This window comes from Pinus tabuliformis, chromosome 8 (assembly GCF_031772625.1).
Source record: "Pinus tabuliformis cultivar Carrire ecotype Pingquan chromosome 8, CPIR1, whole genome shotgun sequence".
Taxonomy (NCBI): Eukaryota; Viridiplantae; Streptophyta; class Pinopsida; order Pinales; family Pinaceae; genus Pinus; species Pinus tabuliformis.
In genome coordinates this window covers 86,412,437-86,439,758 of record NC_142294.1, presented here as the reverse complement: position 1 = coordinate 86,439,758, position 27,322 = coordinate 86,412,437, and the positions used below count along the sequence as shown (strand labels likewise).

At 40.3% G+C, this 27,322-nt stretch overlaps 1 pseudogene; it reads left to right on the top strand.

Moving 5' to 3' along the window:
• The window catches only part of LOC149234262 (glyceraldehyde-3-phosphate dehydrogenase A, chloroplastic-like), a 111,199-nt pseudogene extending 90,474 nt beyond the window's left edge, over positions 1–20,725 (top strand).
• The last annotated feature ends 6,597 nt before the right edge of the window (positions 20,726–27,322 follow it).

Below are 27,322 nucleotides of genomic sequence, written 5' to 3'. Positions count from 1 at the left end.
ATTCAGGACTACGCAAAGTAGAAGATTTTACAGAAACGAAGGAAATAAGGGCCCAAAGCATAGCCCCTTGATTTCACCTCCCCGAGAGGACGAATAAGGGATCTCGAAGGTCTCTCCATGAAGTGCTATTCAGTTGATAAGACAAGGATTTCCATGAATACCACCTCCGACCACACTGCCTCTGTCTTCACTGCCATCACCTCCAATTTCACCCGTACCGTCTCCACCTCCACCGTGATTCAGTATGGAAAACAAAGTGAAGTTTCCTTTGTTCAAAGGCTTGGGAAATGAGCACCTGGACCAATTTTGGTTCGTTGGGAGAGCTATATGGGAATCTCAAGGTGTTACAAATGATGACATAAAGAAGGCAATGTTGGTTAGTGCTTTGCAAGATCGCACGCTAACCTGGTATATTAAGTACTCCAGCGATAACCCGAATGCTAGAGTAGTGGACATTCAAGCAGCAATGAATAGGGAATTTAGCAGGCCTAAATCTAAAGTGCAGTCAATTGTGGGATTCAAAGAGATTGCAATGCTACCAGGCGAGATGCCTTGGGAACTAGATTAGAGGCTGAAATGTAAAATTTGTGAAGCCAACATGAATTTAACAGATGGACAACATCGCGAGTGGTTTGTGGCTTCACTACTACCACACTTAAGGAGTGCGCTTTCGCAATAGAAGATAACAACTTAGGCAGAGACCTTGGAGATTTCCATGAGACTACATGAGACCTTGATGCATGACCCTAATCTAGGAGTCTAGAAAATCCACGCGCAGTTGAAAAATTTGTGCCTTGAGATGAAAAGTCTGAAGTAGGATAGGATGGTTCAGCTAGAAGTCCGCAAAGAGGTATGGTGTTTGAAATGCAAGAGTCAGGGTCATGACAAAGGCCACTACCTAGTCTTCATAAATTACCTTGCAGGAGGAGGACAGTTGCCTTTAAGGCTAGAAGCTCAAGCAGGACCTAGCGCGGCACCTGCTTTATGGTGCGCTATCTGTCAGGTATCCAAAAAACATCCCATTGACAACTGTCACTTGCTACGGAAGTATGTGCAAGAACTGCAACAGTTGTTCTACAACTTTTGTAGGTCAGTAGGACATGATGAGCATACTTGTAGGAGCTATGAATTGATGATGGAAAAAACTCCTGCCTACAGGGTTCAGGCCAAAATGGAGCTCCTCGACCATAATGCAGGGATGGAATGGACAAGATTTCAGGGGCGCGAACGAAGCCGAGGTGGAGGAGGACCTGGTAGAGGTCAAGGATAGTTGATCTTCTACAATTACGAGGGGACAAGACACTATGCCCGTGATTGCACTAATCCAACGCACCCATCGTGCAAGTATTGCACATTGTTTGATCATGAAATAGAAGATTTTCCTATGCTGATAGCTAGGATATGTGACAAAGGGGCGCTACCACCTCCCCGACTCAGAACCTGTAGATGATGAGGTCTGAGCTGTGCAAGGAAGATCCAAACGTAAATATAGTGCTCCAGAGTGGAAATGCGATGGGAGATGACAAAGGGAAATAGCCAGAAGAAAGTACATGGGTTCACAAGGCCCCAACAAAAGAGGCTGAGTTTGACTTGGAGCACACTCGGGAAGCATTCATGGAAGCTAAGAGGAGCTTCGTTGAGGCCTCCACTTCAGGAAGCAAGAATAAGCTTGAGCCGGAGATGGACCCCTCTATGCTCACAACTTTCCTGGAAACCTGTATGAAGTTACTGCGCGACATTAAGATTGTGAAAGGGTTACAAGAACTTATCAATAGATGTGCTGGGACCACGCTAGGTGAACCGCATATAGTCCACAAGATCGGAAAGCATAAGACAAGGATGGGGCGTGAAATGAGACTCACCGTGCAGATCAGAGAATACGAAATGGATCAAGTCATTCTGGATTTGGGATCAGATGCGAATGTACTACCAAAGCAGACTTGGGAGTGAATGGGGCGACCTATGCTGCAATGGTCTCTGATTCAGCTAAGGATGGTGAATCAGCAGAAAATCATACCCATGGGGCGGCTGCAGGGAGTGACCGTGGATATTGAGGGAGCAAGCACGCTGGCAAATTTTGAAGTAATAGAGATTGTTGATGACAACAAACCCTACCCTGTGCTCCTGGGAATTGAATGGGTTACTGATATGAATGGGGTAATCAATCTGAAGAAGTGAAAGATGATCTTTGAGAAGAAATCACTGCGCGTAATAATACCCCTGGATCCTACTAAAGGATCACGCTATACAGAACCAGTCTGCGACTATGAAAGTGATGATGATTTGGACTGCGTCTATAAGATAACAGTGTGAGACCAAGATTGGGTGAATCCCACCATGGATGGACAGATTACATGGGAGCATGATAGTTCCTACACTTTGGATTCTGATGAAGAAATAGAATGCTGGCAGAATTGGTTACACGAAGTAAGTACGCTGAATTGCAATATGATGACCCAGTTGCTATGTTGTGTGTCATCAGAGGTAAGAAATATACCTACTTATGATGGACTGAATGAGGTAGATATATTTTTGGATGCATTTGAAAGGGAGGTGCCAAAAAAGCAACGCTTCCAAGCCTTGGACTGGGCACTACGCGCTACACCTATAAGATGGTGTGGTACGCACAAGGGAAGCTTTTATGATTGGAACAAATATAGGAGGATGATGAGAGCACGATTTGGGAAGCCTAAGATGCGACTGAGAAACTAGTACGATGGGAAGGATGATCCACGTGTGCATCTGGCCAAATGGACGCAGGCTTATGGAGAAAAGCCTCAACCTGAGTGGGTGCAGCTGTTCTGTCATACCCTGGATGTTATCCCAATGAATTGGTATATAGAAACAAAGCTCCGCCATAGGATAGGTGAATGGGATATCTTGCGCAAAGGATTCATGATGACATTCAGTTTTGAGGATGGGTTTGACAGTATTGATGATGCGCTACAAGAGGTGAAAGCAGCCATCTTTGGGATACCGTAGGATCCTTTAGACCTGACGCAGCTTGAATGGGCTATCAGCTGACTCACGCGCTGGAATGTTATAATGTAACTGCTAAAGAAGAGGACGAGGATCCATGGAAAATTAACATTCCAGAGATAGAAGGCCACCGCGAGGTTCAAGGACCACATATTGACAACCCTGATATAACCACACCGGTGAAAACTAAACAGGTGAACATTCGTACGGAGGAAGAACCCAAATTCACCAAGATTGGAGACTACTGGGATGACGTGATGGTAGATAAGGTCGCTGAATTACTCCGTGAATATCAGGACTTATTCCTGACCAAGTTTACGGATTTGAAAGGAATAATTGGAGATCTAGGAGTGATGAAGATCACATTAAAGCTTGAAGAAAAGCCAGTTAAGAAGAGGCCTTACTGCCTAAACCCTAAATACAAGGAGAAGGTCCGCTTAGAGCTAGCCCAAATGCTAGTGCCAAGCATCATTGAGCCTGTGGAGGAATCCGATTGGGTAAGCCCAATGGTGGTGCAAGAGAAGAAGCAGAAGGATGAGATAAGGATATGCGTGGATCCCAGAAAACTGAATGATGCTTGTGTGCATGATCCTTTCCCAACTCCGTTCACGGATGATGTGTTGGACAATGTAGGCAGTTAAGAAGCATATTCTTTCACTGATGGGTTCTCTGGGTACCACCAAATCAAAATCGCACTAGAGGATAGGAGCAAGACAACCTTCGTGACTGAGTGGGGTTTCTTTGAATATAATGTAATGCCATTTGGTTGTTGCATCATTCAAGGAATTTATTTATAAGTTCTTGGAGGTCTATTTTGATAATTGGATTGTATTTGGGCTAGTTAAGCGCCATGTAGTGATCTTTCACTTGATGTTGGATACCTGTCGAAGATACCAGATCACGCTCAACCTCAAGAAGTGTCTATTTTGCGTTCCTTTTGGGAACCTATTGGGGCATGTGGTTTGCAGGAAAGGGATGATGGTAGACCCCGTGAAGATCGCGGTAATTCTGAACTTGGAAGCACCTAGGAGTGTGAAACAATTGCACACTACTTTGGGACATATAGGATATTACAGAAAGTTTATCAAAGGCTATGCCCAGATCACCACGCCAATGGAAAAATTGTTGAAGAAAGATGTCACATTTTGCTGGAACGATGACTGTAAGACAAGCTTGGATATATTGAAAGAAAATATGGTTACCGTGTCGATTCTAGTCTTCCCAAACTGGAAGAATTAGTTTCATGTACATGTTGACACATCGTGTATAGCGCTGGGGGTAGTACTAACACATGATGGTGGAGAAGGTTTGGACCACCCTATCGCATTCACAAGTCACAGATTATCCAAAGTAGAGAAGAACTATTCCCCCACTGAGCGCGAAGGCCTAGCTATGGTGTATGCGCACCAGAAGTATCGAGACTACTTACTAGGAGGCCAATTTAGGATGTATATGGATAACTCCGTGCTGAAGTACCTAGTCAATAAGCCTGTGTTGGGGGGATAAATCTACAGATGGCTCTTATTTTTCCAACAGTATGATTTTGAAGTTGTTGTGAAGCCTGGACGATTGAATGCGAGACTAGACCATCTGTCACGCATCGAAACAAGGGAGGAACCTACTAATTTGGAGGAAGGATTACCTGATGCGCAGCTCTTTGCTGTGTGTGTTGTGGATGGACATTTTGAGGATATAATACACTTCCTAACAACAGGAAATGCGCCTGAAGGATACTCTGTCCAGAAAAAGAAGGAATTAGTGGTGCACATGGTAGACTTCTCTGTCATTGTTGGGCATCTATACAAAATGGGGAATGATGAAATACTGCGAAGGTATGTACCTGAGTTTGAATGAAGCAGCATCCTTGTGGATGCTCATGGGGGTGTTGCTGGAGGACATTATGTAGGGAGAGAAACTATGCAGAAGATTCTACGTGCAGGGTTGTGGTGGCCAACCCTTCATCAGGATTCAAAATCATATTGCAAGGCATGCGATGTATGTCAAAGAACAGGTAGGCCATCGCAGAGGGATGAAATGCCTTTGAATCCACAAATGACATTGCAACCTTTCGAAAAATGGGCAATAGATTTTGTAGGACCCATTCAGCCTCAAGGAAAGACAGGAGCGAGGTACATTATCACTGCGATGGAGTATTTGACTCGTTGGGAAGAAGCGCATCTAGTGAAGGATTGCATGGGCACGACTGCTGCGAAGTTTTTATTTGAGCATGTACTGATGTGATTTGGATGTCCAAATATCTTGATGAGCGATCGAGGTACACACTTCTTAAATGAGACGATCAATGCACTAACAGAGGAATTTCAGGTGTATCAACAAAAGAGCACACCTTATCACCCACAGGCCAATGGGACAGTAGAGGCATTCAAAAAAGTGCTTGAAACCACACTGACCAAGGTTTGCAATGCTCAGCGAAGTGATTGGGACCGTTGCATACCTGCAGTGTTATGGGCTTATCAGATGATGTGCAAGAAGCTAACAGGACAGACACCCCTTAGGTTGGTATACGGGGTTGAAGCGGTGATGCCTATGGAATACATCGTGCCTAGTCTATGCATAGTAGTGCTCACGGGTATGACAGATCAAGGAGCCCTTGAAGAGAGGGTTGCACAGTTGGATGAGCTTGAAGAAGAGTGATTTTTGGCTGATTTCACGAGCAGGTCCAAAAGCAGCATGAAAATGCGTGGCACGATCAACATATCAAGCTGCACACATTCAAGGTAAACGATCTGGTTTTGTTGTATGATAGTAAGTTTGATAAATTCCCTGCAAAATTCAGGATGCACTGGTTAGGGCCTTATGTTATTAAGGAGATTACCGATGGTGGCGCGATCCAATTGGTTAAGTTTAATGGAGAACCCTTCCCAGGAAGGGTGAATGGTAGTCGCTTGAAGCCATACACCACCGATCCAGCCATGTGACTATATGAAAGTAGCACAGTCTTAGTGCTCTAGGCAGCCGAAAGGAGGCACGGGACTATAAACTACACTGCCCAAGTTGGGGAGCTATGTGATGTCAGGACTACGCAAAGGAGAAAAGTGTCACAGGGTCTGCAATAGTGTGAAGACAGCTGCGCTAGCATGGAGGTCCGCCAGAAAGTGACCGTTAAAGTCACTATTTACGATTTGATGGTCGGTTTGAGGCCAAATGGAGAAGGCGGGAGGCATTTAAGGCGATATTTATGGGCTAGATTCTTGAAACTTTGCCGCAAATCTAGCATTAATGGGCCGAATGTGGGGGGAACGGTCGAATTCGAATTCAAAATGCCCTATAAATTACAAGTGGCTGTCTAGCGAAAAACACTTGGAATTTTGAAAATTCAGTTGTTGTGCTATCAAGTGTGTATGGACCTTTTGAATTTTGTGGCTTTGAGAGCAAGTTTAGTGTTTGAAACATTGCTGAAGGAGACGCAGGACCTCCTGACTAGAATGATGTCAACACCCGAGGAAGCCGTGCAGGAAATTGTGGTAGTAGAAGCCCCAGAGAGCACTGGACTGATAGTTGAGGTCCCTAAATCACCTAGAACACTGAGACCTAAGAAGGATAAGCAGGCTATGATCTTGGTGCGCGTCTCACCAAGAAACCCACAGAGGACCAAGCTCACCTTGCAAGAAAATGGGAAGTCCATTAATCCGATGGTCGATGAGGAAGAATTTGAAGAAATCCTGGTGGATGAGGAGGACGTGGAAATGGAAGTTGAAACCCAGGGTGTAGACCCTATTACCTAGTTACCAGAATATATTCCTCCGTGCAAGGGTAAATCCAAGGTGCCGAAGGACATAGATGAGAGTAAGAGCTCTCTGCAAACTCTGTTGCTCTCTAGACAATATTGTTTTTCAGGGGCCGCACTTAGGGTGGGTTCCTGTCCTAAATTTTGAAGATTGGGACCTTGCGGACCATGAGAAATTCCTGCATTTAGCAACGGAGTAGCTAATGCGCCGATGGATTGACGCGATGGCTCGAATGATTGAATTGGATCTGCGCACTTGGATCAAGGGTGTAGAAAAAACTGGTTTGCTAAACCTGTTCTGGGTGTCGCATTACCACTGCGCCCCAATGACTATCTTCGTCATTAGGAAGCTACTGTACTTGGTGAATGATGGGTGTTTGTGGTTGGAGGAGTCCATTCCCATCACAGACCACTCGATTCATTGGATCACACGGCTGTCGTACTCAGGGGAGGATCCAACCAATATATCAGAAGGAAAAGGTGGTGAGTTGGCCCTCGCGGAAGCGATGAAGAAGAAGTTCAAGTTGGAGAAGAAGAAGTCAGCATATGCCATCTCCAGCATTAGAAACCCTATAGTCAAGGTCGCAACACAAATTTTAGCAGGAAAAGTGATGCGAAAGTGTCGCATGGATGAGGTGCCTGTGCCTGTGATTGCACTAGTGGCCCAATGCGCAGAAGGAGTCCAGTTCAATTGGGCGAATTATCTATGCGGCAAGTTCCTTGCGAACTGTCGCGAGGCACAGGAGCAGGGCAAGACATTTCACTATGCGTGGCTCATGTTGTCACTCGTACTAGTGGCATGGGAGTTGCCAGAAGACAGCCAATTCCCTTTAGTCAAGCCAAACCTTCCAAAGGCAGTGAAGTATGCTTCAGTGTGGGAAACCAAGGACACGAAGCATATCAAAGAAAGTAAGATCTTTTGGGTCTTAATGGAGATGAGTATCCGGATGGGGATCAATCACAAGACGTGGTTGTCGCCCACAGTATATGCCAGTTTGTAGAGCTTTGTAGAGTTCAAAGAAGATTTCCACCATGTGTTTATCAGGGCACAGAAGGACGCTACGAAGAGATGGCATAACCTACCATATCTGGCGACTGATGATCTAATTTTCGCAGTCCTCAAATCTTGGCCGCTAGAGTGGCATGCTCCAGTTGACTCTGCAGTGGAAATGGACAAGTCCGCCATGCAATGCAAGAACGAAGAAACAAAGCTATGAATGATGCAACTAGTGGAGAAGCGTAGAAAAGAGGAAGTAGGGGCTAAGGCCTAGGCAGTGCGCGACACTGCGAAATTGGCAGGACAACAGAAAACAGGAGGAGAAGAGCGCGAAGGACAGAAGTCACCTTCGCCCAGGACTGAGGCAGAAATAGATACAAAAAAAGGTTGTGCGAACCCGCAGGCGATGTCCACCCAACTCAAGCATCTTTGACAGTGAGAGAAGGTAGTGCCATGAAAGAAAACCATGGCATCAAACACATCCTTCAACCCAATCACCCTCACAGAGGGGGATTTGCATGATATCGTAGAAACGGTGAGGGATGTCACCGTGGAGGCCCTCCAATAGTTTGAAGAGCAGCAGCAGTTGGTATTGGGGGCTCTCCTGATAGAGCTGCAGGAGTTGCAGGTTCACACTCCATAGGCTAGCACAGTGTCCACCAGCCTTGCGATTGGAACTTCAGCTGTTGAGGAGATGTTGTGCACAAGGGTGACAAACACGATAGTGCTACCAGACGGGGAACTTACTACAGAGAATGAGGTCGACAGGCCCATGGTCAACAGCTTGAAAGGGGTAGGATTAAATATGGCCACACTCCCTCGGGAGACGCTATACCTCTTGCAGGATGGAGTCACCGTGGAACTCAGGGCCTGAGAGAGTCACGCTCTACAGGTGATGAGCGACCAGCACATCAACATCGAGTAGTTGGGCCTGCAGTGCAACGAGGCACTAGAATAGAACAAGCAGTTCATGTAGGTAGTGGAGGAAGCTTGCCGGATGGTCCTGGAGTTGCACATTCAGGAAGAAGAACTGGTGGAGGCGCGCATCTATAAGTTAGCCACAGGGGTGTTCGACACCCGAGCAGAGATGGTCAGGGTTCAGCTAGAGTTGAACCTACAAATCGCAGAATTGTAGTTGAGTGCTCAACCTTCGACTCCACCAGAAGTTAGGGAACATTGTACCACCGCGGTTACAACAATGATAGCGGTGGTTGACAGTGCAGTGGAAAACTGCATGCAGCTTTTTGAACAGTCATTCAAGGTCCTAACCACCCTGTAGGAGGACCCAAGTGTAGAGCTCCCAGAGACAGAGGCACACGAGCTACAGCAAAAATATGACAAGATCAATGGGATTGCCTAGACAGTTTACAGAGGCCCGCACGGATGCAGGCGATAAAGGCGCTCAAGGAACAGGTGGATGTTGCTCGGCATAAAGAAGCAGTCTTAAAAGTGTGCCTACAACCATGGATACACGAGGCTTATGCGATCATAGCCTCCATTGAAGGAAAGCTCGTGCAACTACAGGCAGCTCAGCAAAAGATTTAGGGCAGCAGTTCAGTAGCAGTCACCGAGCAGCGAGTGGAAGAAGTCCAGCAGATAGCCGCTCAGTGCGCTGCTGAGGTTGTGGTGATCCAACACAGGGTTACCCCTACTTACACTCACAGTAAAAATGTAAAATGCATACTCACACTTGTCCCAGGTATTTAACTCTCTAAGGAGTCAAAATCTTTAACCTTCAATGGTTAAGGTCCTATTCATCAGTTCCTTTATATCGGAACTCAACCACCCCGCTTTAACCTTCTATCGGGACGTTAAACCTCCTCATAACCTTCATTATCCCTTAACCCGCACATATATGAAATTTCCCCTCTTTAAACCTTGGTTAATATATATTTATCGCATAAAACCTTCCATCCTTTGATAACGTTGATTTATATATAAAACCTCACATATGCGTGCTTAACCCTTTATAACCATTTACAAAGGAAATATGTGCCAACCATACCTTTTTGCTTTATACGGCTTCTGCACGTCTCTCGAGGTTTCACCTTTATCGCAATTGGGTATCGGCTCCTCTACGGTTCACATTAATACAGTCTCTATCGCACCCGATATGCGATATTCCAATATCGGACTTCAAACTTTATACGTCCGCTTCCATAATTCGTCAGGTTTGCTCCTTCATACCTTTCCACAATGCTCCAATGATCTCTGAGCACCTCCGGTCGCCGATAAATGCTTTCTCGCTATCGACGAATCGTAATTTCACAGTCCACCAGTCTTTGACCTCTATCTAATGCGATTGCAATTAGATCGCGATCGTTGATCAGGGTCTCGATCCAACGGTCGATATCTTTTCTCGATGCAAAGTCGCTTGACAACCCTCCGCCATTGATCTTCACTTAGTAGATCCAACGGTCTACCATGAATTCAGATAGACAACAGGCATGGGTTTTAACCGCCTGATAAAGCGGTTTCCACTCTTCACTTATCTACTACGTGTCGCGTTATGAATGGAATCAGAAGGCTAACCTTCAATACCATTTACCACCTCTTTGCCACTCGAAATACCACTTAAGGTTATAAACCTGCCTTCCTTTGTTAAATTTCGTCGATGCGATATTTCAACCCTACCTCATGCGACATGATTTGGACCATTGATCTATAAGATCCAACGGTTACTGTGTACTAACACTTCACTTCTCCATTCATCCCTTTCTCTATATTTTACGCTATCTCTTCAGCGTTTTCTCTATGGTTCGGGTTTTTCTTCAGGTTTCTTCAAAGGGTTCCACTGCTCAACTTCCTCTGAGCTTTACTCTTCTGCGAATTCTCACTTCGCTACCTCTCCCCAGAGCTTCACTCTGATCTTCCACTAGATTCAATGATCCATTTATGACTCCTCTGAATCATTTTTTTCCTCTGCGTATCCTTCAGAATTCTTCCTGCAACCCTGTTACAGATCCTATGAATTCACATGTAATTCATTCATAAAATAGTCATTTCACACACTTACACAGCTAGGAATAAACCTCTGTATATATAAGTATAAACAAATGATTACATTTGAGACTTCCCTGTCTCTCACAGGCATGTTCTTCAATATGAGTGGCCTCCTCCTCTACTCTACCCATAGGCTTACATTTATACTAGAAAGCTCTGTTGAATTAATTCTGGTTCCCCTCCTAAATCTACTGAACTGACTCCTAAATCCTCTATGTCCACTTCTAACTTCATTTAATTCCTAAAAACTCTCTCTCGTTCCTCGAATCATGAAACTGCTTAAGAGTTATAATTGACTTTTAACTCTTTTGTCTTTATTAACCACTAATGTTCTCATTTATTTGAGAGAATTTAGAAAACACCTCACATTATCTAATTAATTCCTATTCTATGTACTCAAAATCCTAAATATTACATTAATTCATCACTTAGGAATCCAACTTCCTTAAAATACATGACCCCCTATGTCTACTTAATTATAATGATTTTTTATTGGGTTGAATGCTCCTACATCAGACTCCTAAACTAGAAAATATTCATGATCTCCTGATCATGTGTCTTCTGATATTTGTCTTCCTAGATCCCATACTTTGTTTTGTAACTGTCCAAATGTCTTGTTCCTTTGCTGTTGTTGTACTTTTGTTGTCTTCTATTCCATCTTCTTCTCTTTGTCAATCAGGTTCATGCTCTGATTGATCATTCTTCTTGTTGCCATAATTTTTCTCCCTATGGCTTGTTTCATCATCAGCTGCCACAATTCTTCAATCTCTGTCTCCAGTTTATCCTTGGACTGGTCCATGTTCTGTCCCTTACTTCTTCCACTTTCTATTTGCTTCAAGTTGTTGCTGTTGTCCACTAACTCTTCAAACTCCTGTTGGTTACTTTCACTTTGTAGTTTTTGGTTTAATTTTGCTTCTTCTTTTGCTTTTTTTCCAACTTTTCCTTTGCTTACTACCTCCCTATCATCCTTACCCTCTTTCATGATTATTTCTGTCTGCACTGAATCATGAATTTCCAACATTCTCTCCAGCAATTGAGAATCTTTGTTCCATGGATTGGATTCTTCCACAGAATCTTCTTATTTCATCTTCATTTGGTTGTTCATTTGTGCCAAATTTCCTCTATCATTTGCAACAAAACCTGCACTCACAAAACACTTGTTAAAATAAAAAACATAAGACTTTTGTGCCTTATCTTCCTTTGGAAACAATTCAGTTTGTTGCTATGTTTCTTTCTCCTCTATCAGTACATCAGTATGCTGTGTTGAATTCTCAAAAGAGCTCATGAGACTGTCAACTAGTCTCTCTTCCACATCATCTGCTCTAATGATGTCTTCCTACTCTTTTCCACCGTAGTGAACTCCTTCCTTTGCAGTGTCAATCTGCTGAACTTTCATATCCATCTCCTTTTTCTTATGATTGTCATTCATGACAATGTTTTTGTTTTCCTTTTTCAACAATCTCTCTTGAACATCTATCCTCTGTTTTTCCAACTCCTTTCTTTGAAAGTCTAATTTTCTATATAACTCAATAATTTCAATTGGAGTAGAATTTGGAAATTTCACACAAGTTTCCATACCTTCCCTTGTTATTGATAAATCATCAGATGTCCTTTTTCCCTTTGCTAAGTCTTTTTCATAGACTTCTCCTTCCTTAACATCTTTCAGTAGATGTCCTTCTTCTTCAGTATATTTTGTCTTGTTGTCTCTCTGTAACTCTTCTCCCAGAGTTATCCTTGTCTCATCATCTTCATTAGTATTCTCCTGAATTTGTTTTTCATCAATAACATTAATAAAACTCATTTGACTACCTTTCTGAGACAATATTCCTTCATTCTTCCTCAGAATAAGATCCTAATTCCTCATCTCCATGACAGCTTCTATAGACTCATCCATATACTTTTTCTTTTGTATGCAATCAAGTTCTTCTTCTTCTGAGAAGTTTTCTTTGTCACCTTTTACTTCTAGATCTTCATCTCCTCTGAAGATATCTTCAAAAGGTTGCTTTTCTCCTACAATACTTGCCATCATACACAAACTATTAGTTTTAAAAACAAAAGACCCTGTGGTCTCATTGGATGCTTCAGCCATCATGTCTCTTTGTTGTTCAAAGTTCTCTTTATGACTCAGAAATTCTTCAATGGTCTCCTCTTAAATATGTTGAAAAGTGTGCAACAAGAAATGCTTGTTGAGAATGCAACAAGATAATGGAGCTTAGTGAAAAGAGTCGCCTTCACTAAGTGGGACCACAAGAAAATTATGGCGCAATTTCTATTTTTTATCACAGTATGAGTGATCACAGTGTGGGTGACCACAATGTGAGTGATCACAGTGTGAGTGATCAAAGTCTATTTTTAGACTGGCTGTCAAAAATAGAAAAGTCAAGTATTATTGTCTCATAATAATATTTGGACTATAAACTTGATCTTATTCTCTTGGAGCACTTCAGGATGAGCTACGGATGTGGTACATGCAGATCCCAGAGGGAAATACGTGGTTACCTATGGGATGACTAATATTTGCATGCAGGACTTCAGTTAGAACTCAAGTGAGTTGAGTTTAGTGGACTGGAGGTGCAGTTGATGGAGTTGTGTTCAGTTTAGCTTTGTTAAACTAGTTGTATTTAGTCTAACTGATCAATAGACTAGAGATGAGTTGGGTGAATTAGTTATTAATTAATTCACAAGTTATTAACTCATAATGCAACTATAGAATACATCAGTTAACTCAGTTGCATGTCAGTGCATGTTTAGTTCAGTAGGGACAGGTGTTAGAGGATCAGATTGCTATCAGTTGTGACTATAGTCGTGCATGATGATTTGCACAATCAGAGGGATTGAGTATGCCAATGAATTGGCCAATATCAAGAATTGTAGCCTGTGCTCACATCCAACACAGTTTGAGTGATTCTTTGCAGGTGAAATACGAGTTTGGTAAACCATTCTCATCAGTTCTTAAGCAGGTATTGAGCTGGAGAGGCAGGCAACCAGTGGAATAGATTTGGAGATCAGATCTGAGTTGTATTGTGTGTAACAGGTGGAGCTGGTACTTGATTGCTTGTGATAAGCATTGTACTTTGTAATGTTACATGTTCTCAATCATTAATATACAGATAGTGTGGGGTTTTTAGCAAGATGCTTTCCCCGGGAAAACATTGTGTTGATATGTGTGATTGATGCTTCTATGTGCGCCTGTGAATGTTTATGCTTCTGTAAATTGATGATCAACATAGAGGAAGTTATGTATTATGCATGTTCCGCTTATAAGTGTATAATCAGGATAATCTCTATGAATATGTGTCATATTATTCAAAATTTCTACAAAATATTCTCAAGCCCTTCACTTGGTTGCTTTATATCTTCCCCCAACTATATATGAGACCTATCTATCTCATCTTCTTCCAGAACAGAATTTAGATTCTACTTGTATTCTTCTTCCTTTATGACAATATCAACAAATTGTCCTTCTTTACATGTTTCACCTGCAAACATACACAAATTGTCAGATTTAAAACCATGTGACCCTTTGGCCTCACTTGAAATTTCAGTCTTCAAGTCTTCATCTTCAGACATCATCTCCTCATGTTGTTTTGAACTATTCCAATAGTCCATGAGATCTTCACTTTATCTCCATTTTTTAGCTTCAGTGTAGTCTTCACTTTCTTCCAGAATTTCTCCCTGTTCTGGTTCACAAATGGACTCTTCCATTTCTGACTCAACTTCCTTGAGTTTTTCCCTCAGCCGCTTTACTTGCTTTGTCTGTAGCCTTCTCTACATCTCATGCCATTCCATTGGCTTCTTCCTTAATACCCAACCTTGTCTCTGCTTTTCCTCTAGTATTCTCCTTAATCTATCGAGTTGATCTTTTAACTCTGCAATCTATTTTTCAATTTCCTCTTGACTCGTCCTCTTGCCATCTGCTTTGGCATTCTTCTTCTCATATCTTCTGTTGTGGCTTCTCTCTAAACCTTTACTATGACTATCAGTAGTCATCTTCTTCTCCTCTTCCTTCATGAGCTCCTCACTCATCTGCAATAAGCCTCTACAACAGCTAGTCCTCTTCGTTGCAATCTTACCTCACTAAGCTCTCCTCACTCAGTCTTTTGGTAAGCATGGGTCCTCTGTTTGGAACCTCCTTTTGAGCAACACCTTTGCTCCTTCTAGGCTTTTGCAATCTCTCACTCTCTCTTGAGAACACTTCAGTTGTCCTCTCTGTCCAATCTCTTGTTGGATTTTTTAGGTTCACTGCCACTTTTTCTTCAGAGTGTTTTCCTTACTCTATCTTCAAGAACACATCTGGTTCTCCTCTCACAGCTTCTCTTGCTGTCCTTTGCTGAGATGTTTCATCTGCAACCACAATCTTCAATTTCAATTTGAAACAAAACACACTATCTTACCTCCAAGATCTATGTATGATCTTATTCTCCCATTCTTCTGTACTTTGAATGGATTGTCCTTTGTTTGGTCTCCAAGTCCTCTTTCCTTCAGAACTTGTACTAAGAAATCTTGCTCTCACTTTTCTTCAAGGAATCCTCTATTCCTGTCTACTCCAAGCCTCTGCTGGAACTACTACAATCTCCCAAGAACTCCAAAAGTTCCCCTACAATCTTCTGTTGTAGCCTCTATGATTCATCAATTAACTTTATGCACATTACCTTATTCTGTGTGCAAACTCCTTTTCATAGGAAATCCTTCCCCACTCTGATTACAATTCTACTCTGACACCAAATGATGCAGGGTTACCAGGGAAATTTTAAGAACCCCCCCAAATTTACATGTATAATAAATGGGCGAATCTCCATGGTATATAGGAAAAATGGAAGGCGATTTTATCAATAATATGATATGTATATATAATTTTTTGGCGAATCTCTCACCAGGCATGGTGAATATTTTACTCAATTATAAAATCTTGTGTTTATTGAATACACAAATGAAATCATTGCATTTCTTTAAAATATCTTTTGAAATCAAAATTACCGAAATTACATATCAATAACCTAGTGGGTGTAGGATAAAATTCACCCATGCCATTCACAGAAAGCATGAGAAAAAACCTAATACTATATATAAAACCAAGAAAAATTCAAATTCATCACTTCTAGGGACCTCATAACCACCCTGCTAATACACAAGTATGTTCATGTTTGCAATTAGAAAAATTACCCAAATTACAATCTGTTTACTCCAGCATATGTTGGAAAGTTATTGAAGGATTTGTTTCAGTTTAAAACAGAAGTATACAAATATACTTGTCCAATGTTTATGCATTAACCATTCACCTTAAGATGTTTTTACAATATAATTTCCTAAGTCTATTTAATATCTTCATTATCATAAAAACCAACCTATATCCATCTTAACTCCACATCTACCACTCTTAGGGGGATGAAATCTATTTATCCCTCTGAGCACTTGGTAGACCCAAAATTAAGATGGATCTAAGATGATAGAATTTCCCCTTTAAATAGTCTATGCTCACATGAATACCATGGTATTACCATGGGTCAATACCATGGGTTATCATTAACCTGGAGCTTAAAAATTACTATTAGTAATTTATAAAAATTAATAAAATTAATAGTTGATTTTTATTTTATTTTTTATTTTAACCAAGCTAAAATGTTTAACATACATTAAATTACAACATCCATTTTTATTCTTGATCGGATCAAATATTTTTTCACTCTATGCTAGTTTGCATATCACGATATTTGATACCTCTCGGGGGTTAGTAGATCCAGAGTAAAGATGGATCTATGCTTGTTTAATTCCCCCATTTAAATAGGCTACATTCTAGGTGAATACCATGGGTCAATACCATGTTCCATTTTGGTGAATACCATGGGTCAATACCATGTGCCATTTTTATTTTTATTAATACTAATATTAGGGTTAATAATGTTTTTTTGCATGGTATTAATAACAATCTAGTCCTTGGTATTTGTCCCATAGTATTTTGCCCATAGGTTTCACCTAAATATAACGCATTTTTTGAGTGTTCGTAAATATAAGGTGACTTATGGAGTAAATATAAAAAAATGTTTTATTGGTTTACCATACCTCTCATTTATTTGTATTTTTATTAATTTACCATACCTCTTTTACAAATATGGTATTTGGCCCTTTTGAGTAAGTATAAAAAGACGTTTTATTTATTTACCATACCTCCACTTTACTTATATTTTTATTTGTTTACACCCTTGCATGTATATAAGGTGACTTATGGAGTAAATATAAAAAATGTTTTATTTATTTACCATACCTCTCATTTATTTATATTTTTATTAATTTACTATACCTCTTTTATAAATATGGTATTTGGGCCTTTAGCCAATAGGATTCACTTAAATAAAACCTATTCTTGAAAATGGGCAAATGGAAGGTTGTAACTCCTAATTTCAAGGGCTAAATTTACCTTTTTTACCCTCTCCCTTAAAATAAGGTGGGCTATTTGAGGTGATTTGTAAAAATGTACTATGATACAAAATATTCACCCACTAAAAATTTAAAACCCTTAATTTCGCCAAAGGGCGAACATTCGCCCCTAAAATTGTCTATGAGGGTTACCCCCACTTACACCCATAGTACACATGTAAAATGCATACTCACACTTGTCCCAGGTATTTAACTCTCTAAGGAGTCAAAATCTTCAACCTTCAATGGTTAAGGCCCTATTCATCAGTTCCTTTATATCGGAACTCAACCACCCTGCTTCAACCTTCTATCGGGACTTTAAACCTCTTCATAACCTTCATTATCCCTTAACCTGAACATATATGATATTTCCCCTCTTTAAACCTTGGTTGATATATATTTATCGCATAAAACCTTCCATCCTTTGATAACGTTGATTTATATATAAAACCTCACATATGCGTGCTTAACCCTTTATAACCATTTACAAAGGAAATATGTGCCAACCATACCTTTTTTCTTTATACGGCTTCTGCATGTCTCTCGAGTTTTCACCTTTATCGCAATCGGGTATCGTCTCCTTCACGGTTCACATTAATACAATCTCTATCGCACCCGATATGCGATATTCCAATATCAGACTTCAAACTTTATACGTCTGCTTCCATAATTCGTCGGGTCCGCTCCTTCAGACCTTTCCACAGCGCTCCACCAATCTCCAAGCACCTTCGGTCGTTGATCAGCACTTTATCGCTATTGGCGCATCAACATTTCACAATCCACCAACCTTTGACCTCTGTCTAATGCGATTGTGATTAGATTGCGACTGTTGATCAGGGTCTTGATCCAACAGCCCATATCTTTTCCCGATGCAAAGTTGCTTGACAGCCCTCCACCATTGATCTTCACTTAGTAGATCCAACGGTCTACCATGAATTCGGATAGACAACAAGCATGGGTTTTAACTGCCCGATAAAGCGGTTTCCACTCTTCACTTCTCTGCTACGTGTCGCGTTATGAATGGAATCAGAAGGCTAACCTTCGATACCATTTACCACCTCTTTGCCACCTGAAATACCACTTAAGGTTATAAACCTGCCTTCCTTTGTTAAAGTTCGCTGATGCGATATTTCAATGCTACCTCATGCGACATGATTTGGACTGTTGATCTATAAGATCCAACGGTTGCTGTGTACTAACACTTCACTTCTCCATTTGTCCCTTTCTCTATATTTTACGCTATCTCTTCAGCGTTTTCTCTGTGGTTCAGGTTTTTCTTTAGGTTTCTTCAAAGGGTTCCATTGCTCAACTTCCTCTGAAATTTACTCTTCTGTGAATTCTCACTTCGCTACCTCTCCCCAAAGCTTCACTCTAATCTTCCACTAGATTCAATGATCCATTTATGACTCCTCTGAATCATTCTGTTCCTCTGCGTATCCTTTAGAATTCTGCCTGCAACCCTGTTACAGATCCTACATATTCACATGTAATTCATTCATAAAATACTCATTTCACACACTTACACAGCTAGGAATAAACCTTTGTATATATAAGTATAAACAAATGATTACATTCGAGACTTCCCTGTCTCTCATAGGCCTGTTCTTCAATATTAGTGGCCTCCTCCTCTACTCTACCTGTAGGCTTACATTTATACCAGAAAGCTTTGTTGAACTAATTCTGGTTCCCCTCCTAAATCTACTGAACTGACTCCTAAATCCTCTATGTCCACTTCTAACTTCATTTAATTCCTAAAAACTCTCTCTCGTTCCTCGAATCATGAAACTGCTTAAGAGTTATAATTGACTTTTAACTCTTTTGTCTTTATTAACCACTCATGTTCTCATTTATTTGAGAGCATTTACAAAACACCTCACATTATCTAATTAATTCCTATTCTATGTACTCAAAAGCCTAAATATTACATTAATTCATCACTTAGGAATCCAACTTCCTTAAAATACATGACCCCCTATGTCTACTTAATTACAATGATTTTCTCTTAGGTTGTATGCTCCTGCATCATGATCCAAATGGAGTTGGGAGGTCTTCGTGCTAAGATCTCTACACCTGTAGAGTGACTCGAGGGTGCGTTACGATGTTTCTGTTGGGGGCTTGTTGGGCGTGGGATCCCCCAAGCGCAGTTTTGGGGCTAAAAGCCCATATTTTGGTCCAATTTTGTAATCCAAATATAAAGACTCTACATTTTGTGGTCATGGAGCACGTAGATGTTAAAGAGTCATAGGGTTGTCCGCCCTTATTTTGGAAATGTAATGTCGGCTGTAGAAGATCTAAATAGAGCTAAGCTCTAAGAAGTTTGAAGAAAAGGAATCGATAATCATGAAGGATTGAGTCATAGCTTTAGATGAGAAGTCTACGTTTGGGTCATAGCGTAGGTAGAGGCTCTACAGCTGAGTGCGCAGAGGCGTAGAAGTCCACAGCTAAGTGCACGGACCCCTGCAGCTGAGCGCGCAAGGTGGGTTGAGTTTGTAATTGTCTGGAATTATCAATAAAGAGAAGTATTCTAGAATTTCTGCATCTTTATTTCCTGTTTAGCCGTCTGTTATATTTGGTATGAATTTCAATTATAATGCTTATATGATGCGCAAATGTATGTAAATGTATCGGTTAAGTGAACGCAAGTAAGAACATCTATTTACGTGAAGCTAACTAAGATTTGTTAATAGGATAAGAAAGACACTTAGCCTAGTTTGGGAGATATCTCAGTTCGCTACCCTAGCAGAGCGAAAGTATATCAGCCCCTGGTTAGGGCTGTGCAGAAGCTGATTGTACCCTTTCGCAAAGGTACTAAAGGTTGGAACAAAGATCTAAGCAACACGTGTGAAGGCAGGTATATCTGGGATAAACCAACATCACAACCATCTCAAGGGTGCGAAAACTTGGTTCCAGCATCCCCCCATACTGCTTTAGGTGAGACTTCAGTCTGCGCTTTGCAAGGTGATGCCAAAAGGGCCAATAGTGTAGGGATTTTTTTGGCTAACTAACGTTGAACCTGGGTCATGCCCCCACAAGCCAACAATATGCTTGCCAATGTACACCTAAATTTGTTTAGTGCAAGAATCATCAAGGGCACCATGACAACAACTCATTCATATACTAGTGATCAAATACTTCTTGATGCTAGTCAAAGAGATCTTATGTGCACCATAGCTACAGCCGTGAACATTGTCCCAATATCAACAGGAGCAGCAAAGGCAATGGCACTAATTCTCCCAAGTCTTAAAGGGAAACTGAATGGAATTGCTCTGAGAGTGTCAACACCCAATGTATCAGTTGTTGACGTGGTTTCTCAGGTGGAGAAGAAGACATTTGTAGAGGAGGTGAATGCAGTGTTCCAAGAAAGTGCAGATAAAGAGCTTAATGGTATCCTTGCATTGTGTGATGAGCCTCTAGTGTCAATAGATTTCATGTGTTAAGATGTCTCCTCAACTATGGATTCATCACTCACAATGGTGATGGGAGATGATATGTTGAAAGTGGTTTCTTGGTATGACAATGAATGTGGTTATTCACAAAGGGTTGTTGATTTGGCTGACATCGTTTCCAACAATTGGAAGTCTTAGACAATTAATTTATCCTTTCTCAACCTAAGTTGCTACATAACAAATATGGTTGTTTTTGTTTTCCATTATTATTTTCTATGAAATGATCCACTTAGTCTAATCTATGTAATGTATGTTTTATGTTGTTTATTTCATGACAACATTATGAATAGTTTTTCAAATTATATTACAATTTTTTGGTTTTTGCAAGGTGCTTTGCATAATTCTTTTTCCCCTCTATTGGTAAGCAATGCCTTATTCAACTTACTGACATAATAGTTTCAAGCTCATAGTGTGTATTTATTAATTTTATTTTTTGAATTACATTCTGAATCATAGAATATTTATATAAAAAAATTATTCAATTTGTTAATTTTTTTGAGAAATTGTGTATCATGATTGAAACCACTCATCTTGGTAAGTGGTATTGGGACTTAGAGGACAAGATAACATCCTTGCAAATCAATCCCTTGTGATGATTCACAACCATCAATTTTCACTCAATATCCATCATTTGATAAAGTGCAAGGGCGAGTTATGTGCCAAGAGGGAAAGGATGTGGGATTGGCCTTGCTTGTCACCTTAGCCTATGAAGAGGGGATAGGTAGATGAATGATAGAGGATGTGGGACCCTTTTCCCATTTGTAACAAAAATGGTGGGTGGTTTTATAGGATAAGGTGGCCAAGGAGGTGATGTTGCAACTTCTTAGGGTGACATGTGGACCTGAGGTGCCACATCAACAACCACATCGAAAACATCCCAGATCAACAAAACTTTCCCTATGTTAAAAAAACAAAAATAAATAAGTTTGGAGCCAAAATCTTATTTTGGCCATAATAGGAGAAAAAAACTCCAAGTTAGATGAAAATTTTGGGTTAAGTCTATAATGAGGAAAATCATAGAGGTGCGAATGAGGGCCATTAACCAATTATGCACCTGATCCTGCTTCATATATTTTGTTGAGAATTATCTTCTGGTCCTTCTTCATATCTCCAGTGTTACTACATGCATTGACAAATGATGTGTATGTTGGGTATCAAATGAGATGCCATGCTAAACCACTGCTACTCATACATCATCATGTATAGTAAGGTCAACACCAATATATCTTCCTTCCTTCCGATATTTTATGAATGGAATCCCCACATCATACTTATCTTTATTAAATGATTGTGAAAAAAATGGCATTGATTGTGTATCGCTGCTTCCAATTGCTTTGATCATTATGAAGAAAATGATCAAGCAACCTTTGAAAGGTCATGGTAGCATCTTCAAGTTCGTCATAGTCATAAGATGATGAACTCATTCTTGCAATGTATCTTCTCACGTCATTTTTCATGCAATGCTATCATCTATAGGGCACTCTTCATGCAAATATACACAGATACTCCATATGACAGTTACAAAGTAGGATTCTTACAAATCTTGTGAGGAAAAAAAAGGGTTTTTGCTTCATTTCTCCCCATTTAATACCCAATAGAATTGAGGGTACCAGTCTACAAAAAAGTAGATTCACCTTTGAAATGATGGAAAGGGTTGCTCCCTTGCAATAATTTCTCAAGTGAACATTTTGGAGATTAACTTGCCACTATGGGTGTCACTACATAAATGCAATTTTTTTCATAATAAAATAGGCATTCCAGTTTTTGTCTTCATAAATTAGAAAGTACTGTTGAGCATGTATTCCTTAACTTCTTCCTAGTTTGTAGTGTAAATCTTGTTTTACAAACATTACCTACCACCTCCATATATTCCCAACCAATATTGGAAAATTTTTCATAAAATTCCTCAAATCGAAGGTGTTAATTTAACTCCCACAATGACTTTGTATACCCTATCATTTAACTCCACCAAACTACAACTCGATTTAATTTGAAATAAAATTTATTTTAAATGTTCTCACTGTTGTTGCATTATCCCACCTACCATATGCAACATGAATGCTTGATAGAAGTTTATAAAATTCATAATTTCCAAGCTCTAAGTTGCAAAGGTGTTCCACTTTAACTCACCTACCTAAAAAATGCAATGAATTCAGGATGCATCAAACAAGGACCTACACAATAGGATAATTTTATAGTGTCATCTTTCTTAGTAAAGTCTTGAGTCTATCTAAAATAATATGAATGACCAAGATGATCAACTATGCAAAAATAATATTTTTGGCACAAGACTTCTAACTTGTGCTCTATCAATGTTTTTCCAGCTCTATCCATGAGTTTTGTATGAATGCAAGTACACAAAAGTAAAAGAGATTAATTTGGTAAAAGAGAGAAAGAAATAAATAATTACATCCTTATACTTGTTACAACAAATATAAATTCAAGATCAAGTGTAAGAAAATTCTAAATCCATGCAGATGTTAATTTGATATTAGCACTAACTGCAGTCAATAATCTGAATTAAATTAATTCTTTGTTAGAATGGAAAGAGGGAAGTGCGGTTAATATTATGAAATAAATTAAGAGAACAATAAAAATGTATCCAGAAAGGAGGCATATCTTTCAAACACAAAAGTAGCTATCTAGGTTGAAAAACAAACACCTAGCTATAGAACTCCACAAAGGAGGTCATTGAGGATTCTTAAATACATTAAGAGCACAATAAAGATGTAACTGAAAAGAAGACATATCCTTAAAATACAAAATTAGATATCTAGGTTGAAGCACAAACACCTAACTATATAACAACACAAAGGATATCGTTGAAGTATGTCAAGTAGAGGGATGGAATATTGGGAGAAAAATATCAGATTAATGAAACATATCAAAAGTTTATGTTGAGCTTAAAAGATTTAAATTGTTTAAGGGTATGGATAGCCTACAATAATATTCCTACCATTGACCTTTGGAGAGTTCATTTCACATAACAATCAATCAAAGTCTTTATGGTTTCTTAAAAGTAACCAAATGGTGTTAGAAAAAGCATATATGTTGATGAAAGACAAATAATCAACTAGAAGAGCTTGAATGTTTTTTTATTACCTGTAACCTACCTCCAAGTTCAAAACGGGTAAGAACCAAACTTTTCTCAAGCCATATTTATTCTTTGTGCCAACAGAAGTAGGGTGCTTGATAGCCTAGGGTGGGGGAGATCCCCATGTGTGGGTGTGTCACTAATACAACAAAATGAACAAAAAAAAGACATGATGTATTATTTATTTAAAGAATTTTACATAAAATAAAATGAAAATGGCATCATATTTATTTTAATTTCTATATTTATATTTTAAGAAATTATAAACTAACACAAATCCATCTTATCCTTAGATCTATTAAACATTGATAGGGATAAAAAAAGTCAAGGTGCAAACCTCAAACATCTTTTCTCACACCAATGGATATTGTTTGAACTAAAATTAGGGAATTGTAGCTATACCTATACAACTTGTTACAACAAAAAAATGGGAGAATTCTATCTCCAATACTCATATCCATCCATCTCCATCTCAAGATAGGCAGGATGATGATTTTTTGTTTTCACAAATTCCATTCTCTAACATAGCTACTTGGAAACTAATTATATAACAAGATACATAGATAGATCATACCTAATTTTTCAATAGGCCTCAAAGGAAGTACCCAAACTCGACAAGCAAGGATTGTAATCCCAATGCTTTATTCCATTTAAATTCTTGTTCTTGCATTTATTTCACAAATTTCCTCCCTCTCATGACTCGCATTTATTTCACAAATTTCCTCCCTCTCATGACTCGCATAGAGATTAATGTTTGTTTAACTACACTTGCATAAGTGAGAGTTAGAATGTCTTCCTTTGTTACCCCTAGGATGAGGGAACATATTCCCTCACTATCTCTAATCATTTTTCCTCCCATGGATTATGATTTTGTTGTTTCACCATTTTGCCCTTGTATTTCTTCTCCATTTTTTCATTTTTCGCCTTTTTTTATTTTTTGCACTTATCTTCTTACTATTAATTTTCTAAGGACTTATTATGGCTCATTTCCCACTCCTCAATCATATATTTATATTCCAATACATGACAAATATCTTTATATTCCATGTGAGGAATGTTGTGGAGGTAAATCCCCTCTGCGGACAGAGACGATCCCTACTAGCCCAGACCGGGTCTAGCAACAATCAAACAATGCTATCACGCAAGTTCCTAATTGCAAATTAAAGGTGGATGATGAGAACCTACTTGGATTCCAACGCTAATATTCGTAGAAGAGACGTTGCTCTCATTCCTTTGCCTCGGTCGGTCACAATCCCCACGATCTCCGTGATTGGACACCTGCACATGCAAAGAACAACACAAATACAAGCATAAAATCCAATAGATGCAATTATATATCAGTCAGAAAAGATATAACTCAACATCAATCATTACAAAGGACAATGAGAGTGGAACCATAATGATAGTCATCTATTATCGATAAATAACAAAGAAGAATACAACCATTGTTCTGACATCAAATCCTCCTTTGGCTGGGTAGTCAGCTACACAAGTCTTGCAAAGCTTGTTGGGATGGGAGACAAGCCTCTCTCTCTTTGGGTGACAAGAATCTCCTCACTTAGATTTGGCCTTATGGGTGCAAAGAAGGCTCTTGCAGCTTCAAACTCTCTGTCACAATGCTGGAATTACTGACTAGAACTACTGTAACTAGCTTGCTCAAGGCATAGAGACAAGCTCTTATAGATAGAGAGGAAAGAGATAGGATCAACCACATTATTCATGGGATTGGCTTTATCACTTAGAAACTTCCATGAAAGGTGGCAAACCACTTTCCCTTCTATGGAGATTCGAAGCCAAACCATCCTAACTCAACATAGATTCAGTTGGTGAATGGGTTGAAGAGAACCTTCGGGAGCTTGTTGGTTAGAAACTTTACTCAATTCGGTTGGCGCGAGTGCGACTCTGAGACAGAGTGCCAATGGCGCGCCCTATTTAGAGGATTTCCCTCATTGGCGCGGGCAGTGAACTGTGGACCCGCGCTAATGCAAAAAGAGCTGTTTTCATGGGTATTCTGCAGGAGATGTCTTTAGGGCATATGAAGCTCATACTTAGAGGAATATGATCCAAGTGGTTTCAGGTCATGTCACTTTTCACAGGTCCCGGAATGAGTCCTCCAGTGTACGGGTGAGGGGTAACAGGGACGGTGACAAACGGTGACAAATTGCTGTGTAACAGATGCCCCCTAAAGCATGAAGCCCGAGAGAGAGAGAGGGGTGAAATGCTTTACAAGAACATGCGTGACTAAAAACACGGCCGCTGGAGAACCTGCGAAAAGAAGTACAACTGATATCTCAAGTACATGATATATGTGGTATGGGCGCGCCATCCATAACAGAGTACATAATAATCTAGATCCAAGGCATGGACGCAGCCATCCAGAAAGGATCGATAAATAGACTCAGGCATGGTCGCAGCCATCCAGTGAATGAGTCATGTAATGATCATAATAAGCCACAAATCGCAGCCTGGATTCCAACAAACAAAATCCAGGGTCTTGCGCTCCATCTCGACCCGAACAGAGTACAAGTTCAGGCATGCGAATACATGAGTTGGAGTCGAACATGCATGAACATCGTCTGATTACCAGCAAATAGTGAAAACTGTTAACAGATGCGAGAGGTACCACTAATAATGACAATGGCCCTCAAGGTACTATAGGTACAATCTACGGCGTGCGAATGAGTGAGCTGGCGTCGAACACCCGTAGAATCATTCGATCGGAGGCCAATGATGAAAACCTCTCATCGAACACGAAGAACCTGCCATTGAGGCATGCAGGCTCCAAGGCACCGGAAGGGAGTCTCTAGATCAGCTTCCTGGATAATGGGCTGAAGTCGACAAGAAGTGACCTTGATCAAAGGTGGGCCATAATGTTTCCCACATCATTGACACGAGACAGAGGAAGAATGTTGTGGTGAATCAAAATTATGTGAGGTATCAGAGGGAGGTTGTAATTCTGCAGAGGTCAACTTCTCTTGAACATATCGGCGGCACGACAGTGGACTTGGCAGTATTTGACATCAAATGAGCAGAGGTCATGGTGACAAGGCGATGAGTAGATGAGAGGTAAAATAGGATAACCCAAACCCACGAAGGCTAGTGTGAAAAACAAGACGAGATGTCCCCACCCAGAAACGAATGCAGACTAGTGCCATGTTCAAGAGCGACATACTGCCGACACGACAACAATTATGGGTCCATTTTCCCCACCATTTCTGGTGAGTACCCCAGTTATTTTTAACAAGCTTGACGGGGATAGCATATGCTTGTGAGCATCATTGCGATGGAGCCCGACGTCATTAAGTTTTAACGAGTCTGACAAAGGAAGAACTCGGCATCTTTTCCTATTTAGAGAGTCTGAAAAGACAACAGAAAAGAAAACTCCAAGGGGGTCCTTTTTCGTAAAGTTGTGTCTCCCGAGCCCGAAAAAGTATAAAACAATGCTCGAAAGAACCGCCCGACCATTACGATCGAGGAGTACTTTTCATTTATAGTGACATCGACCTGAAAAAGTAAAAAAGCGATCAACATCACGTCGTTTCATAACTATTAACGAACCTGAAACGACAAGGGTCCGACGATCTTTTTGTTTTTACACGGTCGGAAAAGGGTTTAAAGACGACCGCCTCTTATTTACATTT